This window comes from Eublepharis macularius, chromosome 5 (genome assembly GCF_028583425.1).
Source record: "Eublepharis macularius isolate TG4126 chromosome 5, MPM_Emac_v1.0, whole genome shotgun sequence".
NCBI lineage: Eukaryota > Metazoa > Chordata > Lepidosauria > Squamata > Eublepharidae > Eublepharis > Eublepharis macularius.
The window spans coordinates 65,469,263-65,487,132 of record NC_072794.1 but is presented as its reverse complement, the minus strand read 5'-3'; the positions used below and the strand labels follow the sequence as shown (position 1 = coordinate 65,487,132).

Genomic DNA, 17,870 nt, shown 5'->3' with positions numbered 1-17,870 from the left:
TGTTATTAGTGGGGTTAAATATGGAAGATATTAATGTTAAGGATAGAGTTTTGGTATATTATATGACAGTGGCTGCAAGATTACTCTATGCTCAACACTGGGGACAGAAGGAGCTACCAGAAGTTCAAGATTGGATCCAGAAATTGTTGCACATGGCGGAAATGGACAAATTAACAAGGAAATTGAGAGAACAAAATCCAAAGGAATTTGCAGAAGATTGGTGTAAATTTAAAAAATATGTAGAAAAGAAATGGGATGTGAAAGATCAGTTGTGGTCTCTTGATAATTATTGAGTATGAGAGAATTAGAAATATAAGACAAAACTTTACCTTAAATGTTAGGAGAAAAGCTACTTAGACTAGAGTTAGTTACTAGGGGAAAGGGGGTCAGAGTGCTGTTGGGAGTCAATATGAAAAGGGAGAGGGGGAGATGGTGGGATAGCATATTGCGAAAAGGGGTATATTTGTTGTAAAATGTTTTTGGAATGTATGTGAACCCATCCAATAAAAAAATCTTTAAAAAAAAAACCTCAGTGTATTAATGGTTTAGAGTAGGAGGGGGACTAATGGTTGATGTGGTTTTTAGTTAAGCATGAAAACAGCTGCCCCAGAGCCTTGTTTGCCCACTCTCCTTGAAAATCTCAGCATGCGTGTTTGTGTGGCAATGCATGCACAATGGGCCGAAATTCATGAAAATGAAAAAGAGGTTCAGATCTGAGTCTGCACTGGCCCACCCAAACAAGCTAGTAATGGAATGGAATTATTCCGGAAACCTCAAAACTGAAATTGAAATGGAATTTTTTTGGGTGCACATCCCTACTATGCATGTTTTTAAAATGGCAAAAGCTAAAGTATGGTTCACATGGCGACATAGTTACTATATATGCAGTAGAGCATAGAAGCTAAAGCTCATAAGGATGCCTTGCTTTGGGTGCCCCTACCATCTGATGCTAGATGGGTGGCAACCTAAGAAAGGGCCTTCTCAATCATGGTGCCAAAACTTTGGAACTCCCTACCAAGGGAAATTTGCTTGTCATTGTCTTCCACCAATGGGTAAAGACTTTTTTGTTTGGTGTACTCCCAGTAAACTCTTACCAGCCACCCCCCTGGTCGTATGTGTTTATGTGTCTATATGTTTTATTGCGTTTATATATACATTTAAAATATTATTTTAATGTTTTACATTTTTCATATCTGTTGTTCACAGTCTTGGAGACCCTATTGGGTGAAAAGGCAGTATAAATATGTCTTAAATAGATAAAGTTCAACCTAGTAGTATTTAGAGATGCTTGAAAAGTTCCTGTTTGCCAGTCATGAATCGGGAACTGATTGGTGATCTGTTTGACTGTTTCGGTGACCCATTTGTGGCTCTTTTGTAGGTGGCTTCTTTGTGTTCCTTCCTAAATATGCAGTACAGTGGTATCAGCTCATGTGCATTCTCGTGCAGCATTCTCACAGGATATTGTAAATCTTCTATTCAATAATGGTACTGTTTATTAGGGGGGTGCATCTAGAAAACATTTGTTGTGGTTTCAGATCTGGGGCTGTTGAGTGAAATGCTGAGCATGACTGGGTAGTTTTCCAGTGGAGTGTTGCCAGGTTGGAGTAAAAATTTATTCATTTCTGCCCTCCTCTTGATTTTCATGGCAGTTCTTTCAGTGGGGAAGGGGATAGGGGACCAGCCAGAGGCTCTGTGGCAGCTGTTTTTACACTTAACAACACTAAAATTGCACAGAACAGAGTCTTCCCTTTAATCTAATGAACCCTTAAGTTTCAAGCAGATTGAACAAGGGAGAGGGATGAGTTTACAGACCCCCACCCCCCAGAGTTGATCTCTATCTGCACAGCCTTACAAGTTCTTTCTACTAATTCCTAAAATGACTGTTAGACAGCAACTATTGGGAGAACTCCAGCCAGCTACTAGCATTTAAAAAACAATGCCCTGTCTGCATTTATTCCATTTCTCTTCTCTTCAAGTGACTGACATTTTTTTTTTACCTTTCCAATGAAAACTTTGCATTTCCTTCCTTCCTAGTTGTCATTTGTTTTTTTTTCAGAAAGTAAGGAATGCTTCCATTGCAGGACCCCACCCCAGCCATTGTTGAACTTTAATTGTTTCCTTCTGGGGGTTGTGGGGGAGGGATCTGGAGTTCTTGTTTTTCAACAAAATGTCACCAAAATTGCAGCAAAGTCTCTTCTGCTGATGCTTCAAATAACCCCAAGTTTCAAGCAAATTAGGCAAAGTGTTTAAATTCTATGGGCTTCTGAATAAGCCCCTATGATGGATGCCCCCTATACTCCCCCATTGTGAAGCCGATTTTCCCACCAAAATTCAGTTTGTCTGCTTTGACTGAGCAGCCCCAATTAGCATATTAATATTTGAGGTTTTGAAAGTCTGTTTGTCCCACCCTGAGTCGCTGATATAAATCTGGCTTTTTAGCTCAGTTGGAAATGGCACCAGAGACTGTATAACATTCAAAAAGAAATAACTTTATTTAACAGGTAGTGATTGAGTAGGTGTAGTCAGGGGATGGAAGTACTGAGGTAAAATTTCATTGGTATTACAGAATACACTTTGAGTAACAGACAAGATAGTATCTTTGAAGCTTAGTTTCATATATTCTTGGTTCGTAACAGTGAGAGATATTTTACTTAGTACTTTAGTTATAGCAACAATATTTCTTCACAAAGTTCCCTATCACAGTTCAGGTTTCCTAGAGTTAGTTTAAAACTGTTTTCCTTTCACAACAGACTCAGGGTCCTCTTCAGAACCAATGCCTCTTTAGAAACTGGGCAGGAATTAATCTTCTCCTCAGAAGATATAACCCTTCTTCCTTTGGCTTGAAAGGGAGTCTCAACCCACTACCCAATCACTCTTGCCAAAACACAATCCCAGTTCTCTCATACATGTGTAAAATGAGTTTCAGCTTATGCTGACCCTTATACTTTAAATTCTTAAATACAATTCTTCCTCATGACAGTAATGTTACAGTTAAGGCACAAGATTCCTCTTTCCTCACACCAAAGGGAACCTGTTTGACCTTCCCTGACAGATTCACTCACACTTTCTCTCCAATCCTGTCAGAAAACAACTGACTCAGTTCAGGCTGGTTCTAAACTGACCAATCAGAGAGGAAGGAGCAGACTGTCACTCAAGCTCTCCAGTCCAGGCAATATTTAACTTTTTCCTTTCCAGCTCTCTGATTGTGCTGCACTTAAGAAACCTGCTTTTAAGTGCAGCCTGTCACAGCCCCTCCCCCAGCCTTTGTATATCCATTATTTTCTATGAGGGACTTCCGGGTCATGCTGGGGAGTTGTTTTTCAACCAAATATCACCAAACTTACAACAGAGTGTCTTCTTAAAAAAAAAAAAAGATCAAGCAACTTGGACAAAGCATCAGAATTCTGTGGGCTCCTGAATAAGCCAAGGCCTTTTCTCAAGAAAAATAGTCCCTCCCCAGTCTAGAAGGAGTAGGAAGGGGAAAGGAGGAGCAAGAAGAATAACAGCTCTCTTTGGGATTGGCTGGGAGTGCTGTTTGCTTCTCCTTTGGAACAATCTGATTGGAAGAGAGAAATTCAGTATAGATTCAAAGTGAAATGTGAGCTCATGCTGCATTGTTGGTAAATGCTGGAATACTTATTTTCAGCGTAAATGCTGGAACGCTTTTTTTCAGGGTGGGTTTTTGTGACTATGAAACAGCTAGGACTAGAGTTTTCATTCCAGAGAGTCACAAGCAAGACCTGGAAACAGTTATTTTTTGTGATTTCTATGGCTTGTGATTTTTGTTACACACACCTCTACTGTTTATCGTTCCATGACTGCTTATCTGCCTAGTAAGTATTCTCTTCCAAAATGAAACTCAACTCATCTTTTTTTCACATTGACACATTTTCATATCTTAGCAATGCCTTCTGAATGAAATCACGTAACTTCACATGCAACTCTGTTGACCATGAGATACATTCTTTAGTATTTTATTAGCTTTAGTAGTTTATTTGTAATACATACAAATCCATAATAACAGTATTCCTTAGAGGGCTTATACTTACGAATAAGTATTGGGAGACATGTAGCATCTCATTTTAAAGTCTACACCAAGTTCCAGTAACATTCTGAACATATATGGTGCATAGAAAAGAACAGTAAAATTTAATAGAAAATAAAGTCTCCATAAAATATTTAATCTACCCTGTACGATATAATAAAGATAAAACCTAATAAATCCTCCCTGGATAACTCTCTGTGATAGGTTATAGAATTTATACAGAGGAATTCATACTTTATTAAACATCATCCAAGATCGTCTTTGTAATGTAATTGTTTTCATCATTGTTAAATTTGACAAGACTTCATGAACATTTCCTCACAAGGCAATGAACTAAGCCAAGTCCTCACCCTGTTCTCCATTCTTTTACAAACTCCATAGCTCACTATTACTTTACAAATGCACAGATTTGCTGAATAAACATATGTTCCTATATTCTCTCCCCCCCTTTTCTTGGTATGGTTGTGCTCGTTGCAAACATGCTGGGGTTAAAAAGAAATCTTTTCTCTGCATGTAATTTAATAAGCTCCTTCTGGAAAATTTAGGATTTCTGGAGAGAATTCTGTACAACAGATGCATGGCCTCCCAAATAAAAAGCATATATCTACTTGTGAGAAAATCTAAACATCACCAGCAAAGCAATCACACAAACAAGTTGAGATTTGTTTTTCTGCAGATGGTTCTTGTTTGGACACAAAGTGGGGGAAAATCTATAATACTAGCAGATAAATCAGGAAATAAAGCACTTTTGTAAAAGAATATTTACTGGTCTTCTGAGGAAAAAATAGCAGAATTTTACTCCTACTATCCCTGTTTCATTTATCTGGTTCCACTTCATCTTTAGATCATTTCTGTAATTCCAATTGCTAGCAGTTCTGGTTAGGATCCAGGATAAGTGCAATTAATTCCATCTTGAAGTCTCCAATGCACCTGTGGCATCCCTCTTTTTAATCTCTATTCTTTATACAGTGATGTCCTATCAGGTGACAAACTGGAGGTGCAACTCTATAAAGTTACCTTGAGGGTCAATATTTCCCATTCAATAACTGCAAGATATCTTAATGTAATTATGCATTAGGATTAATTTCTAAATCTTTGCACTTCCTGGCATCCATTGGAAAGATAGATTTCTAATTAAATTTCCCTTTGGTCCGAACTCATAAAAACAATATCATAGAGACCTCCAGCCACAGCCAGCACGTGTGGATAACAGTGATAAGTTGAGGTAATTGCAGGATTAATAACATGGTTTTGATTTTGCCTGAAAGCTCTGAAATTGTATAGAAGTGCAGCACATAGCCAGAAATTACAGTCAAATGTAAGTTTTGTTCTGATTATTGCTTTTTTCTGTGCCTAGAAGCATAGAAACCATCAAGTTACAAGATGAAGTGTTTTGTATATATAACATCCAATATGAAAGGCACATGCATCTATAAACTGTGTGGATTTTCCTTTATAAACCATGTAGACAACAGCCAATATCTTCTACTTTTATTTGCCCTCTCCCCCCCCCCCGCCAGAATAAAGAGGCAGACACAAGGCTTGGGTAATAAAGGGCTACATTTTATTTTGGCAACAACATGAACTGCAACAACTAAAAACCCTGGCAAGGGCCTAACCAGCAATACAGTTCAAGCCCTGGGGTCACTGCTCCTGGACCCTGCCTTGACCTGTCTGGGTGAGACCTGCCATCCTGGATGCAAGCCATCCAAATGTATGGCTGGGATCTGGCTGGCATAGCGGATGGTTTCCCCATTAAAGATCCAAGCACCCCGGCCATGGAGCATGAGGGAAGGACTTGTCCAGGGGATCTCACCAAGCAGCCTGCCCTCTCAACTGGCCATCATAAAGCATGCCAGCCAATCCTGACAGGCCCGTAATATCTCTCCATTGGGGATGTGCCAAGGGTACTTGCCATCCCACTTACATCCCCGAACTAAATTCTGCCAACGCTAAGGCCGAGCCTCTGCTCAGGCCTTCATGCCCCACAGGTGACTTACTGTAAGTCATAGCCCTTGCCTCAGGTCATCTAAAAATATGTTGTTGCCTGCCACTGAAAGGTGGACCCCATCGCCTCAGTAGAGGTTGGCCCAATGGGCCTTAATCCTGAGATGAGGAAGATAAATGCCCAACCTGTTCCCCAAAGCTAACTGAAGGGCCCTATTGGCCCTGCACCTAGCCCCTTCTACCCCTTTGGGGTCCAAAGCTTCACGCCACAACTGGCGCTGAAGTATCTCCGACCAAATAATTAAGACACCAGGCCACTGCTTGATAATCCACTTCAAGTCAGCCTGCACCTGCAAAGTAAGGGCCTCACCCTTTACAAGCCTAAGGTCATTACCTCCCAGGTGAATGACCAATATTTCAGGTGGAGGACCACTCTTCCCCTCAAACAGCAAAGGTAGCAGACCTGGCCACCTTAGGCCCTGGCGGCCCTGCCACTCAACCATGGCCCACTCACATAACCCAAGCTGGGATCCAATGGTCGACGCTTTGGCTTAGTGGGCCACCCAAAAAACCATGCTGTGTCCGCATATAAGGATCTGCAGCCTTTCACGGCAAAACACAACACCTAAAGAAAAAACAAGTTAGTTGAGGTTCCCAGCACCCAGTGGTCAGATGTACGAATGATAAGACTTGGACCTCCACCATCCCACCCACTGTATAACCTGACTAGGGTAACCCATGGCTGCAGCTGTCGAGGCTGCCCCAATCTGGAAGGAATGGGTGTCAAATTTAACATGTTGCAAACCCAATTTTGTCAGAGCCCGTCCAGTAACTGTCCAGAACTGGTATTTCGTCAAGGGGGCTCTGTCAATGTGATGAAACAATAACCCCCTATCATCCCCCTGAAGTGCTATATATTGCTTCAGAGCCGCAACCAGGCACAACTCTATGTCTGCACAAGGCCCCAGCTGGATAACAGACCCCCGCTGTAACTGATCCATCTTAGCATGCCTAATCTTTAAAGTAACATTATCCCCCATTAACTTTATGTCTGAGGCCATTAAGGCCCTACCTGACTCATCCTTAATAGAATAGGCCACCAGTTCACTTATTCTAAGGGCCCCAAAAAAGGCTGTCAGTGCAGCTGCATGAAATAGAGCTTCTCTCATAACCAGAGCAGCACACTGAACCCCATACCAAACTAAGGCTGCTGAGGACGGCTGGATTCATGGGCTCCCTATTATCCCTTGGTCTGGCTGCCTCCTGGGACCAACCCTCCAACATCTTCCTAAGGCGGATATCCCCAGTGGTTTCCACAAACCTGTGGGCTTTGCTGACTATTGCTACTGTTGCCAGCTGTCCCCTAATTGACTTTACCGCTAATCCCCTAGCCCTCAGTTGAACACAAAATTGCATAAGGTGATCAACTGGGATCGGCCATACCTGTCACAGACCCTGATCATTCCTAAACCCCGAAAACTGCATCACTGCACGATCATAGAACCTCTGTGTGCTGGAGGCACTGGCTAGCTGGATGGCCCTGTAGGCTTCAACCTTCCATGCTGCCATAGTTCCTGGGGCATCTGGGCAGGCATCAGGTCAGCCTCTGGAGCAAGCTGATGAAATCGCTCCATCTGTAGGCAAGACAAAGTGTCCGCCACCCCATTATCCAACTCTGGGACGTGCTTGGCCATGAACACAATGTTCTTTTTCAAGCTGCGAAGAGTGAAAGCTCTAACTAGCCTCCTGACCCTTCGTGACTTGGAAGTAAGAGTGTTCACAACATGAACTACTACCAGATTGTCACAACAGAAGTGAACAGTGTGATTGGCAAGGTCCCATTCCCATAGGAATACCACAACTAGGATAGGGGGGGGGGGGAATCAAGAAAAGTGAGGCCCCAACTGAGACCCTGCTCAACCCAATCTGATGGCCACTGCTCGGCACACTAGTGCCCTTGAAAGAACCCCCCAAATCCAAGAGAGCTGGAGGCATCAGAGTGCACCTGCAACTCTTCTTCCAGAAAAAGGTAAAGCCCCAGCTCTCACAGCCCCAACCACCCGTGGGAAGTGAAAAAGCCAGCTAAGGCACTCTCAGCCAGCAATGGGAAGGCAGGAGCTGCCTCACAAACCACACAAATGTGGTAGATAAACGGGGGCAGTGCTGCACCGCACGGCCCGACAGCACCACTCCCGCAGCACTGCTGAACACTGCCTCTGCGCTGCTCACACAGCGCCAAAAAAACGGAGCTGGAGCTTCGCTGCTCAACTCGCTTGGCACTGCTTCACTCTGCTCTGCACCGCTAGGATGCCTGCCAGCTCTCAGCTGCTCTTCAGCAAGTCCCAAAGGCCCCAAAGTGCTCGGGGAGCAGGAGAAATGCTCCGCTCCATCCGAGTATGAGGCAGCAAGTGCTGTTACAAGGGCAGGCCTGTCCCATTAGGGCGCTTAGCCCCGCCCCCACCCATGTGACCCTAAGAGGCTGGGGGAACACTGCCACTTATACTCTGCGGCAGCAAATGCAGCCCCCAACCTCAAGCCTTTGGCTGCTGGCCAGGTGCAGGCTGAATTGTTTATTTATTAAATTCTTTTAACCTCACCTTTTCCCTTCTTAGACAGTCCATGGTGGCTAGCAGAATGAGAATACTGAGACCTTTAGATAAACCCCTTAACAATAAAAAACTGAATACAGTAAAATAGCCATTTACCATTCAGTCCCTAAAACAGAAGATTTCATGATAGTCTCAACTATCTCAAATTTCTCCATAAAAATCACTTATTTACAAAGTTTTCTACATCACTGATTTACAAAGTGGAAACAGTCCTTATAGACGGACCATTTAGGGGAAATGGTTGGGCTGAATGAGGCTGTATACAAGATGTTATGTATTTTAAAGTAATACACCTACACTTCTCCTAATTCATCATATATGATGCATATATTCTTATGAATATAACAGTGCAATCATATACAGTTACTCCCGTCTAAGCCAATAAACTTAACTAGACATAGGTACTTTTTGCACTTGGATTTTAAAGCGTGTCTCTGTACCTGTTCCACATCCCATGTCTGCAGGGGTTTGACACTTACGAGCTGGTTATGGGACTCTGTGCTACTCTTTCCCCCCATTACCCCAATTTTTCTCCCTGCTGACATGATAATCTTTAATCAGCTGCCCAGTTGAGGCTGACCCGTTTAATGCCAGTGTGAACATTTTGCAGTGGTTCCCCCCTCCTTTTCCCTGGGAACTGATTGGTTTGTGGGGAATTGACCATACCCACCAAAGTCAGCTCTCAGAACTCCTTTTCCACCATTTTTTTGGCCACAGCCCTCCCAGCTTGCTGCATGCTCAATTGAGACATGCCGAGCCACAGCTTGGCTGGGGCACCTGTTCTACTGCTATGCAGCCTGGCTGTGGAGCAGGAGAGTGGGCGCCCAATCAAGCCACGTCTCGGCGCATCTCAGCTGAGTGTGTAGTGAGCTGGGGCTCAGCTGGGGAAGCTTTCCTGCTCAGTAGCCAGGCTGCAGAGGAGGAGAGCGGGTGCTCCAACCAAGCTGTGACTCAGTGTCTCAGCTGAGCACACAGTGAGCCGGGCCTTGGCTGGGACAGCTCTCCTGCTCAGCAGCCAGGCTGCAGAGCAGGAGAGCAGGCACCCCAGCCAAGCTGTGGCTCAGGGTGTCTCATCTGAGCCAGGGGTGGGTGTGAGTCTGCTCCCCCTTACTGTGTCTTACCCTTGGAGAGGGAAGTCCTGCCTTACCCCTGGGAAGAGTGGGGTGGGGATGGGTGGTTGAAGGGAGGACATGGGGGGCCTTGTCAGTCAGAAGATGTGGTATCGTAGAAATGTTACTACACATGCTCAATGGTTTTTTTTTAAGGTACCTTATAAACTGAAGTTCTGTCTTACCCCTGGGAAGAGTGGGGTGGGGGTGTGGTGGTTGAAGGAGGGGCATGGGGGGGCCTTGTCAATCAGAAGGTGTAGTATTGTAGGAATGTTAGTATGCATGCTCAAAAAATGGTGATGTGCACTGCAATGCCCTGAAAGCCCAAAACTGAACAGAGGCTTTGAGGCAGGTCTGAAAGGAATCACAAGAAACCAAATAGAAACTGCTGGGAACAGTGTGAAAGGAGCCGGTGCCAAGCCGAAGCCACTGCGATTGCCCTGACTGCTCAAAACTGGCACTTTAAAATGTAAGTGCGAAAGAGGCCATAAACTAGAATAACTCTGCAGAGGCTTGAACTGTAACAGTAGCTGTGCTGGAGCAAATCAGTGGTTCATCTAGTCTAGCATACATTAAATACTACAAATGCCCTCAAGCAGGTCCCACAGACAACTGCTCTCACCACCTAACTTTTCCTCAGCATCTGACAATCAAAGGTGTTGCAGATCTGAATCCAGAGATCCAATTTGGCTGTCATTGCGCTAATCACTAACATTTGATCATAAATGTATATCCTCCATATAATCTATCTAAGTCAGTAGCTATTCCATATTTCCTGCTACAGAGTTCCAAAGTTTGTCTTTATTCTACTGCCAATCAATTTCATAGCATGGCCCTAATCTTACATGCTAATAGCCAAGTGGTCCTCCTGATCTGAGGATACTTAAATTCAGAGACTATAGCTATAGACAAGACAGATCTTCCTATGTATCTGAAAAACACCCCAGGTTTGCAGAAAATCTAAAATCTTAAAAAAAAAAAAGGAGGGGAGGAAGGTATAAGGAAAACCAAATGATTAAAGCTTTAACCAAATGCCCTCAGTGGCTGTTGCTAGGCAACCATAACACTTTAGCCAGTATTTCAGGCTTAGTTGCTTTAAGTAAAAGGCAAGGTAAGTGGCAGGGCCCTTTTTCACAGTTACTTGAGCCTTTGAGGGAGGACTCATTGGGACAGGCCCAGAAGCAACCCCCAGGCAACTTGATACCACCTGACTTGCTTGACTCACCTAGGCCTGGCTGCTTACTACCGTTCAACAGCAACCTCCCTCCCATAAGCCAGTGTAGTGCAGTAATTAGAGTTTCAGATTAGGATCTGGGAGACCCAAGTTCGAATCTCCACTCTGCTGCTGAAGTTCACTGGTTGACTTTGATCCAGTCACACACACTCAGCCTCTCAGGGTTGTTGTGAGAATAAGGAGGCAAGAAGAGTGATGTAAGCTGCTTTCGGTCCCCATTGTTCAAAAAAGTGGGGTATAAATGAAGTAAACTAAGAATTTTAAATGAAGATAAAGGTAAGTTATTTAGTGGGTTTGAAGGAGAAAAGGATATAGAGAAAGGTGAGCAAATGGAGGCTGCCAGGATGAGGGAAAGAGAAAATAATGTGGAAGGGGATACAGAGGAAAGTACCCCCTTGAAGGTTTCCCACCATGCAACTGGGCCCAGCTCATCGGGCACCATGCCTATGAGCCATAGGGGTGAGACTGCTGAGTGAGGGGAGGGGGAAAGGTGAAGATAGAAGGACAGGCAAAGGTGGGTGGGAAACAGGAAAGGGAAAAAATTATGGAGGAAAGGAAGGGGAAGAGGACATGGTAGATAAAGGGGAAATGAGATGCCCCCTCAAGTCCTTGAGTGTCCCCTACTATATAGTCGTGATACTCTCTACCAATTGCTTCCTCTAGGCATTGAGCAGGGGTCCCTGGGGGAGTGGGGAGATAGCTGTGGATTTTGTACATGGTGCAAGGAAGTGGACTGGATGACACCTGAGGTTCCTTCCAGCTTTATGTAACACCAGTAATTGATATACATAGGAAAATTACATTCTGTTACTTAAGTCTACACAGATTGGACAGAGCTTGCATGCAGTTGTGTATATAGCTTTGTAAAAGAAGTTCAAATTCTTCCAGTCAAGTATGGGGATAGAGTGGAGATCTGACTCTCATTGGTCTATGCTTTGTGCACTGGGTTGTACACATAGCAGCCCTACCTCACAGGTTGAAGAATAATGTGCATACAGTCCCCTGTGAAGTTAGAGGTGTGCCACACCAATAACCTTTATATTGGTAAGATTAATGTTTATAAGAAACCCAATGTGACCAAATGCAGTATATATTCTATTACAGGGATTATGTACCATCTAAATAAATGTACAAACATGTATTTCATCATTCTCAACTGTCATTTTAATTTTCAGAAATCCTGTTTTATTCTTATTCCTTTTTTGTTTTGTTTTTTAAAAGCTGGCTAAATATAGGTTTTCTGAATAGCATTATTTTGTACAGAAAGACAGTTTGGCTGTATGTTAAGAAGAATTTTTCCTTCATACAAACTTTAGATTTTCACATCAAGAAAGATCAAAACCCTGTTGCAACTCTAATGAATGGCTTCTGCATATAAAATAGAAAATCATAAATGCCAGCTTGTTTGTAGTTGATGCATTTGGGATGTTATTGCTTTGTGAATGAAACAGCAAGGCAGTTGAATACTTCGTGGAAGTGACATGCTGTAATTTAAAAGTGAAGCATTTAATATTTAGAATACGTAAAAGCTCTCTGTATGCTTCCTCTATTTTCTGTTGTTTCTCTAACTGCTGCATTACAGCATATCGATTACCTCTGCATTTTTATTAAACAGAATATTGATGTTTTCCTATGTACATTGTCAGTCTTTAGAACATCACACTTCAGAGGGTGATGCATGTATTATTGAAATAAGTTTTCCCCAAACTTTTTAAATAGAATATCTCCTATTACCTCCTCAAGGCAAATAAAGAAACTAGCATAGATCCTGCACCCACCCATCCACCTTTGTATTAGTATGCCTAACAACTACTTAGTTACTTAGATGGTGATTTTGAACCTTTAATTCAGCTCTTCCTTACATTACCTTAAACTTGTACTTCAAGAGGGCTCTGATCACAACACTCTGTTTATTTCCACTCACACAGAGCTTCAGGTGTTCTCTACTTTATCCAGGTTTTTACCTCAAGAACACCTTCTCTTTTTTGTGTGTGAGACATATATTGCTGCATCCCTGATTCCCTCAAACTGTTTTCACTACCACCAAAAGCTTTCACCATAGACCTTCTTGGTTTAACCAGTAATATAGGAAGGCTTGTTAGAGATGGTAATTTGACATTCAGCACGTGAGGTTGGTTGGGAGGTAAAATGGGATTTTTTTTCTTAACCAAAAGTATCATTTATTTGTAAGTACATAGGCATGATAGTTGCAGAGTTTTGATAAGCTTATTGGTTTTAGAATAGTTCTTAAGCTTGGTAGTTTCAAAAATAATTATATCTCCTAAAAGGTATATTCACAGACTCAGTCACACAGACTAGTTTTCACACAGATCTTCACTAACAGAGCAATTCTTATCTCAACTACACAGACATAGATTCACTCAGGCTTTTCCACACAGCTTGCCTGGCCTAAATAGAAGAGTATCTCAGATATAGATAGACTGACTGAGGTGTACATGCAATTTACCTGATTTTGGGAGCTTGACTTTCAGGCTTCCACACAGTTAGCTTGATATTGCCAGAATTCTTTTTCTGAGACACCCAAAAGCTGACTGACTGAAAATCTCACCTTTAACATTGACTAAAATCTGCAGTTCCCTCTGCCTCCTAAAATACAGTTGAGGTCCAATCTCGGCAGACTCTATTCATCCATCCAGCGCCTCTCCTACTTTTCTCAGAGACCTGCATTTAAACACACAGAAACAATAATTAAAACCCCCACATTAACACGCAGGAATGCAGTTCTGGTAGTTCCCCAAAGAGGTCACATGTCAGGTGGCCCTGCCCACCTCTCAGCCATTTTGGGCCCATTTCAGCGTGAATTAGGGCTGAAGCAGCCCAGATCAGGCCATTGACAGGTGGTGGATCACTCTTCCACTCAGCAGCAGCCCAATCCTGACCATTTTGGGCCCCTTTTCGGCCATTTTCAGCCCCTTTTTGTCATTTTGGGCCCAATTTCGGTCCTGAATGGCCAGGATTGGGTCCAAAACAGCTAGGATAGGTGATGTCAGGGGATGTGGCATATGCAAATCAGTTATGCCGATGATACACTTCTGGTGCTGGTAAGGGGTGTGGCATATGCTAATGATTTATGCTAATGAGTTCCTCCAGCTCTTTTTCTACAAAATGACCCCTGCCTACCCTCCAGATGACCAGAACCACCACAAAATGGTGCTCTCAATTAGAGATGGGCACGATCAGCATTAGGATAGAAAAATACCCACGATAATGGCGTTCGCGCGATCGGGACCCAGCGGATCAGTGCCATCCACGGCGACTGATCCAGCATTCGGGAGGCGGGCTTCATTGGGACTTGATTCAGGCCATCAGGATCTGATCGGGTATGCAGACAATCAGGCACCAGTAATCTATTCCCAGAGCAAAGGAGCGAGGGGAATACCTGAGCTGTGTTTCCCTTCCTTCTGTCTCCCTGGAAACCCGAATGGAAGCCCAGCTTTCCTTGATCAGCACGGCTTCATTCCAACCATAGAGCAGCAACACACTCACCACCAGTTGGGAGGAGAGACCCAGGGGAGGGAGGGGGAAGGGGGTGTTTTGTAGCCATGGGCAGTCCCAACATTTTTTTGCTTTTTTAAAAAACGGGGCTTTGTAGGAGGAATGGCTGTTTTTCTGTCTGTCACTCTCTGTTTTTAACCTGCTTTTAAAACACTGTATTTTGGGGGGAAACCTCATTCACAGCTCTGTGTGTGTGTTTAAAATATGCTTTTGGAAGACTGGCTGCTTGCTTTTAAAATTGGGTGGGGAGGAATGGAGGATTCTGTCCCTGCTCTTTTTAAAAAGCTGGCTGAGACGGGGTGTCTCTCTCTCTCTATTTGGAGAGGCAGGGATGGGTTAAAAACTCCCCCCCTCTGCTCTAAGTGTGTGTGTGTGTATGTGTGTGAACTTCCCCTCCCTGAGGGGAGGTGGCTCGTCGCCAGGTTAAAAACTTTTTCCCCCACTGCTCTACGCGTGTGTGTGTGAACGTCCCCTCCCTGAGGGGAGGCGGCTCATCGCTGCCTCCCTATGCCCGCCAGGCCCAGCAGTCGCCGCCACCACCCACCTTCCCACATAGCTGGGAACAGCGGGGCGCCCCTCCGCTTTGGCCTCTCCGATCCGATCCACAGATCGGAAATGGGAGATGATAGGTGTGGATCGGTGATTTGGGGTCGTCGCCGGCACGGATCCATGATCAGCTTGATCAGTAATTTTTTTTTGATCGTGCCCACCTCTACTCTCAATCCCAGGTAGAAAGGTAGTCAATGATACCATGATCAATGGTACCAAAACTACTGAGAGGTTCAAGAGAATGAACAGAGTTACACTCCCTCTGCCCATCTCCCAGCTTAGGCCATCCACCAGGTGACCAGTGCACCTGTCAGTACCATAACCAGGCCTCATAGAGTGTATAGGCAGCACAGCAGATTGCTTTAGGTATAAGGGAATGTGCTATCATGTTCTTACTTTCTCTTTTAATGTTTCCTAATAAAAATACCGAATATAAAAATAAATTTCCTGGATAACATTCAAATAAGATTCTTTACATTTTACTGGAACAATGACTTAATCATAATTTTGAAAAAAAGAACTTAATCCTAATGTTGGGAAAAAATTTAAAAACAGCTGCTGAAAAATTCTTAAATCTTAAAAAGTAGGAAGGAAACTGAGACTCCCCACTTCCAACCCTCTTCAATAATTGGATGCTTGTTATCATTGAATCACTCCTTCCCCCTGTCTAACTTACTCCCTTCCCAGTTTTCTTTTCCATATTTTTTTAAAATCGTAAGTTTCTTATTGATACATTGACTTACCTTTGTAATAATAGGTGCAGCAGGTTCTCTAAATTCCCATCTTTCATTTTTTTTTTAAAAAAAGAACAAATCTCTACCCTCTTGCATTGTGGAGATATGCCTTTTTCCTTATATCGCCACAAGGGAAGAAGCTAGATACTTTTTTTAAAAAAATGAAAGCTGGGAATTCAGAGAACCTGCTGCACCTATTATTACAATGGTAGGTCATTGCCACTCCAGTCGGAATAAAAGACAGAGACCGTATTGGGATATAAACAGGGCCACTTTATTAATTAACCAACATAACATAAACCTGTCATTGCGGCAAGGGATCTAACTGCGGTACAGGTCAAGCCCTGGGGTCCTACCGGACCACCGCCTTGACCTGTCTAGGTGACCCCTGCTGCCCCGGGGGTGTTCCATCCAGAGGATGGCTGGGACCCGGCGGCCAGGTGAGTGGTTCCCCTTCAAAGCACCAGCCCCCACTAGCTGTGGAGCCTAGGGGCAGCCTTGTCAGGGTTCCCCACCAGGCAGTCTGCCCTCACAGCTGGCAGCCGTACAGCCTCACCAGCCGCTCCTGACAGACCCCCATTTCTCAACTAATGGGAATGTGCCAAGGGGTCACCGGCCCGCTCAAGCTATCCTACCTGCCACTGCTAAGGGTCAAGCCTCTGCTTAGGCCCTAGCACCCCACAGGTGGCTTATGGCCAACCTGAGCCCTTGCTGCAAATCCTCCAGGAAAATGTCATTGCCACTCACCGACAGGTGGACCCCATCGCTATGATAAAGGTCAGCCACCTCAGCCTTAATAGCGGGGCGTGGCAGATATATCCCAAGACCCCGGCCCAAGGCCTTCTCCAAGGCCCTGTTAGCCCTATGACGTGCCCATTCAATCCCAGCAGGGTCCAAAGCTTCCCTCCAAACACGACGGGGAAGTATTGCCGACCATATAATGAGTGTGTCAGGCCAACGCTCTTTAATCCACCACAGGTTGGCCTCCGCCTGCAAAGATAGGGCCTTACCCTTCACAAGGCCAAGATCATTGCCACCGAGGTGGATGACCAGAATGTCCGGCAGAGGGCCGCACCTTCCCTCAAAAAGGAGCGGCAGGAGACCAGGCCACCTCAAACCTCTGCGACCCTGCCATTCCACCGTAGCCCACAAACTGAGGCCCAACTGCGAGCCAAACTGGGTCTTCTTTGCTTGATGAGCAGCCCAAAAGACCATACTATGGCCGCAAATCAAAACCCTGTTCCTCGTGTAGCAAGCCGCCGCACCTGCAAAGAGACCAAAGTCAAGAAGTGTTCACCTCTCCGCCCAAAGGGCAGACATAAGATCGGAAGGCCGCCGACCGCCAGCATCCCAGTCGCTGTATAACTGGGCCCGGGTACCGCATAGCCACGGCCGTCGAGGCCGCCCCAATCCTGAAAGAATGAGTCCCAAATTTCAAGCCGTCAAGACCCAGTTCCGACAAAGCCTTCCCAGTCACCGACCAAAACTGATATTTGGTCAATGGGGAGCCATCCTCGTGCCAGAAAAGCAGCCCGTCACCCTCTCCCCGAAGATCCACGTAGCACCTTAAAGCGCTGACCGGGCATAGGCCAGGTTCGGCACAGATGCCTAAACATAACATGAACCCCTTACCCACCTGGTTGGTCTTGGACCTCCGTACCCTGAGGGTGACCTCGTCACCCTCGAATTTGAGATCCTGCGCCCTCAAGGCATGGCCCGAGTGATCAGCCCATGCCAGGGCCACCAACTCGCTGACCCTAAGCGCCCCAAAAAATGCGGTAAGGGCAGCCGCATGAAACATCGCCGCCTCAAACCGAGAGCGACATAACTTATCCCAAAGCTCGCCTAAGCCCCTAAGAATAGTAGGGGAAATTGGCTGCCTAACGTCCCTGCGAGTCCCAGTTTCATGGGACCACCCTTCAAGCATTTTCCGCAAACAGAAATCGCCTGTCAGATCTGCAAGACCCTTGGCCTTACTAGCGAAGGCTAAAGCCACTAGCTGACCCCTGATGGACTTAACCGACAACCCAGTACCTCTCTGAGCCACGCAGAACTGCATGAGGTGCTGCACTGGTATGGGCCATACCTGTTGCAAACCCGCATTCCGCCTAAAACCCGCAAATTGAC

The 17,870-nt window shown here is 44.7% G+C and overlaps 1 long non-coding RNA gene across 3 annotated transcripts in view; it reads right to left on the bottom strand.

Annotated features, from left to right (window-relative positions):
- Nucleotides 1–17,870, bottom strand: part of LOC129329706 (uncharacterized) — a 52,309-nt gene that overhangs the window by 22,465 nt on the left and 11,974 nt on the right. For 2 of the 3 annotated variants that reach the window (XR_008597012.1, XR_008597010.1), the window contains exon 3: nt 13,514–13,626. This is a non-coding gene — a long non-coding RNA (uncharacterized LOC129329706). Of the gene's footprint in view, nt 1–12,026; nt 12,429–13,513; nt 13,627–17,870 lie in introns of those variants that run through there. The other variant, XR_008597011.1, reaches the window with a different exon arrangement.